The sequence below is a fragment of the Anguilla rostrata genome, chromosome 18 (genome assembly GCF_018555375.3).
Source record: "Anguilla rostrata isolate EN2019 chromosome 18, ASM1855537v3, whole genome shotgun sequence".
NCBI lineage: Eukaryota > Metazoa > Chordata > Actinopteri > Anguilliformes > Anguillidae > Anguilla > Anguilla rostrata.
In genome coordinates this window covers 10,825,772-10,830,459 of record NC_057950.1, presented here as the reverse complement: position 1 = coordinate 10,830,459, position 4,688 = coordinate 10,825,772, and the positions used below count along the sequence as shown (strand labels likewise).

At 43.0% G+C, this 4,688-nt stretch overlaps 1 protein-coding gene across 1 annotated transcript in view; it reads left to right on the top strand.

Annotated features, from left to right (window-relative positions):
• The window catches only part of wdr11 (WD repeat domain 11), a 54,882-nt gene extending 51,076 nt beyond the window's left edge, over positions 1–3,806 (top strand). Inside the window, 1 exon segment of the mRNA XM_064318146.1 lies at positions 1–3,806. This exon segment is cut by the window's left edge and continues 259 nt beyond it. The gene's annotated coding sequence lies outside the window, so the exon portion shown is untranslated.
• The last annotated feature ends 882 nt before the right edge of the window (positions 3,807–4,688 follow it).

The following is a 4,688-nucleotide window of genomic DNA, read 5'->3' as shown; positions in this document are numbered from 1 at the left end:
TGATGGGGGGTGAAACAGAAGATATAGGTTTGATAAATGAAGAGAAAAGTGAAGAATAATGAACGGGGAGGAATGAAGGAGGAATGAAGAGAGATGGGTGGTTCAGTGTGGACGCTCCTTCCCTGCCCACTTCCTGTTTGGCTCTTTGACCCCCATGCTCCTGCTGTCTGTCTCTCCCCCTCTCACTCTCCTCTTCTCTTATGACCCCCAAAACTCTGAAATGAACTTCACTGGTAAAGACGACTGAAAGATCGGGATCAAGCATGGCCTCTCCTGCTCAGACGCTGAAAAACTGTCCTGGTTTATACGTGCTTGTCTATTCGCTGTGTGTAGCGGTGCGTGTTGGCTGTTTTCTCTGTTAGATGTTAGGTTAAAATGCTCTCTCTCTCACACAAATACATCTGCACGCGCGCACACACCTCTTATCTCATGATAATTATTTTTCAAATACGATTTTCTTGCCCCTCTTTTTTGTATGTTACTTTTGACTTTTTTATGACCTGAACACAGAAGTGTAGAAGCGTTGAAGGATGGTTCTTTTAGCGCTGCGCATACTGCTCTCCGTTCTTTCAGGAAAAGCGCCCCAACCCTCTGGAGTCTCGTAAACCCTGTAAGAAAAACGAACCTTGGCTTATTATGTCCTTCAAATGTTTTTTTTGAATGTCTGGATTTGGCGGCTAATTCCCTGAAGTGGGGTTGCTGCTGGGGAGGGCTGCTAAGTCAGGCTGTTATTGAGCTGACGGTGTGTGGAAGAACAGCCTTCATTACCTCCCTTTCCCCTGGTGCGGTGTTTCCGTTTGGCTTCGCTGAGTTCTTTGGGTCCTGATCTTTTTTTGTTTATCAGACTGATCACCTCTGTTGTTTGTGGGTTTATTTCTGTCCTGTAATGCATAGAAGCGACAGAATTACATTCCGGGAATGTTATTTGCACTTTCTTCAACCAAAAACTTTCCTTTTTATCCCAAAGTTTCTTCATAGTGTGGATCATTTAAAATGAATAGGAGCAAACCAAATTGAAGGATAAATAATTTAACTTGGACTCCAGAGTTTTAAGACCCTACAGGGAGCGTATAAATGTAAAACCTGTCAGAATGGTTCCCGTGGACACAGAGTAGCGAGGCTGCTGTTGGGCCCAGCAGTGGAGTGCACAAGTTTGCCACCTAGAGGGCACAGCCGGGCATTGCGGACCTTTTTCCCGGGTCGAGCAGAGCAGAGTGTCGGCTATGGCTTCTAAGAGCTCTCTACGAGCGACTCAGAAGGCCGACTGCGGGAGAACCACGGCCGTGTTTAAACTTTAAATTCTGAGCGACGCTGAAAGGATCAGATAAGATGTCTGCTTTAAGCCAGAGATGAAGGCCGAGACAGTCCTCAGACGTCTTAGCGGGCACGCAGATGGGAAATTAGACTGGATCAAACGGAGCTGCGCACTGTCTCGACAGGGAAAGTTTCTTGGCAAATATTGATGAAACTTTATGCATCTTTGTAGAGGGCATATGATGGATGGTGTATTTTTTGTTTAAATTGAGTCCTGTATGGAAAAAAAAAAATCTATTTTCCCTTAAATGCTTAGATGTATGAAGATCTCATATATGTGCTAATATACAATTGTTCTTGCAAGCATTTGGTACAATCCTGAGGGCTATGTTATGCTTTTCTCTGTATTTTATGTTCCATGCATTGGTTAATCACTGGGACATTGAACCTTGTGCAATTTTGATTACAGAAATCTGTGTTCTTTAAAGCTTTCAGTGGAATGGACTGACTGAATTTGGTAGGGAGAGGCCATTGACATTTTACCATGCAGTCTTCTTGATTGCCGATTATTTCATTGGATGATACCTGGTCATGTGGTATGTACCTGAATCCGGTGTTTTGTAATTGAAAAGGCATCTGCATTAAAGACAGGCACGATCTGAGCCTTTTCAGAGATTTGCATTGTATTCAAACTCAGAGACTGTGGAGGGTTACAGTGTCTCTAGTTCTGATTATTCCAGCATCCTTTGGTCACACAGTGAGAAAGTAAGAGAGCTTTAATGTAGGCACCCAGCAGGAGATGTCTTCTAGAGACGGAGCAGCGAGAGAGAGCTCAGCTGTTGCATTCTGGGGTTTTGGCAATATGGCATTTGTTTTTCTTAGTAATGGAAATTGACTGATGGCTTTTAGAAGGTGCTAATGTCTGTGGGTGGGCAGTGAGTTCTGCTTCCCAGCAGGGGGCAGTGTTGGTTGCAGGGGAGTGTTGACCAACCCCCCGCACAGCTTCCTAAAAGTGCTCTATCTGACTAATGTTTTTATTTTCTAACATTGGGTTTTTCAAGGATTTAATACGTTCTTATTGCTTAATTATTTTTTCTACTTTAACTTTGGATTGTTTTATCTATTTTCTAACATACCTGTATTTTAATGAAAACCTTTATTTTTGTTGTGTGCTTTGTGGCTCTTTAACAGAGTCAACAGACTGACCTCTTTGTCTTTCAGTAAAATGTGGCGAATCGGTCCAAAACCTTACTCAGTATATGTGAATGTTTAAATCAATATTAATCCATGACATTAGTAGGTGAATTATAACTTGTTTATTCCCTGGCCAGAATCAATCATATCTTTGACCACCAGTCAACTACAGCAGCAACAAAGTACTAGATTTGTGTAAAATTCCTGGGTGTTTAACATGGGTATCTTTGCTTAAATGGAAAATTATGACAGCAGTGGTACCAGTACCAGCTATGTAATAGACTTTTTGAGTTTTTTTTTTTTGCTTGAACATATCAGGCTGGATTTTTTTTTCTGTGTGTGTGTGTGAAAAATGATTACTCTTATTATTTCTTTAATATTTTCAATGTTGCACTTTTCCAGTTTATGATGTGAGCAATTAATGTGATTTGTTGTAGTGTGGTCGTGTACTGGGACTACCACAGCAGAATTATAATGAAGTACTGTAATTAAGGGTCTCTGCATGCTGTTTGTTATAGATAGGGCCACCAGGTTGTCTCCACTCTGTGACCTGCAGGGATTTAAACGTGTATTCATGTAGTTCAATGGTTGTCCTCCAGGGGTCCGCATCGGCACTCCCAACAGCACATTCAAAGGACTAGTTGTACAATTGAGCTTTTAACTGAGACATCCATGTTACTTTCCTTCCTGACTCTCCTCATACAATTTAGTTCATCTAGTATGAGGAGAGTCAGGAAGTTAAGTAAACATGGTTGGAAGTTTAAATGCTACAAAAAGCATGTCTTTGAGCCGGTGGCCCTCACTCCTGGTCATGGAGAGCTGCAGGGTCTGCTGGCTTTCATCGTTACTCAGAACCTTAGTAGCGCAGAACTCCAGCACTTCCCGCGACCCTGCCCAGGAATAAACAGGTATAGGTACTGGATGGATGGGTGGACAAACTGGTGGCCCTAGCTATAGCCCTCCGGACACCTGACTGTGCTGATGTGTGGGTGTGCTGCTGTGGTTAACCTGCGTTCCTAATGGTGAAAGCGTCTGCCCCTACCATTGCACAAACCTCCTTTCTTCTTCTTATAATAGCGCAACAGATCAGCTTTATTGTTGTCAGTGTTCACAACATTGGTGCAGTTTAGCGATTAGATATGTGACAGCAAAGTCAATAAATGTACAAAAGGTGTGTGTTTATTGTTTTCTGTTTCGGAAAAACAAAAGACTTCAACAAAACAAAAGAGTTCAGTCCTCCGGCAGCATCCTTGGCATGTTTCTGATCAGTGATGCAACTCTTTTGAGCTCCGTCTGCAAAATAAAAAAAAATTGATCCATTTGTACATACTGCAAGCAATAAAATCTTTTAAAAGCTACATTAATCTGAGGTGTGAAAATGTTTTTCTCCAGACTTCTTTTGTGCTTGTGCTTTGGAACTCTGGTTATCTCCCGGTGTATGTTGTACAGTACTGAACACTCAACACTAGATGGCACTGTCGGACCGTAAGACCTTCGCTCCCCTCACATCAGAGAAAGTAGAACAGCAGAGCAGAGATTCACGTTTTGCCAGCAGAGCAGTTACATGCCAAGATTGGTGAATATGTAGCACGTTCACAAACATGCACTAAGTTTGCAGTTTGTTTTTCCTGCTCATCTTTTTGATCCATCTGGTCAAAAGCAGGCAGGATCCCATGGAACTAGGCCTCTATCCATTGTATAGCCTTGTCAATTTAGCAATTATTTGCATAATCTAGAGACTTAATCGTATGTGCTACTTTTGAAGATTAGCAACCTTGCAATGGGAAACACTTTGGATTGGCACGGGTATTCTGATATATTTTGTACTAGTTATTGCGCTTTTTGTTGTGTTGTTTTATGATGTCTGTAGCCAGGACCCGCCCTCACTCTGAGATTGACAGGTACACGGAGTTACCATGGTGCATGGTAACCGCGTCACTGTGTGAAAGTTTCTTGCCTGACGTAAGCGCACGTGCAGCCTGATGTAATCCGGTGCTGTCTATCGCTCGGCTGAGGTCTTCCCCCAGTGAGATCCACTGTGGGAAAAGCAGCCTGCAGTGGTGATGTGCTGCCCCTAAATTTAGACCAGCAGAAATGCATCCAAGTGCGCTCTCTGGGTAGTTTTTTAAGGCAGGGATGCTTAGCGTAGTCAGCTGGCTCTGGGCGTGAGGGCTGTGGACTCTGCTGTTGATTGTGTTTGGACCGGCTCCTGCAGTGTGAGTGTGTTCTCTGTGATGTCC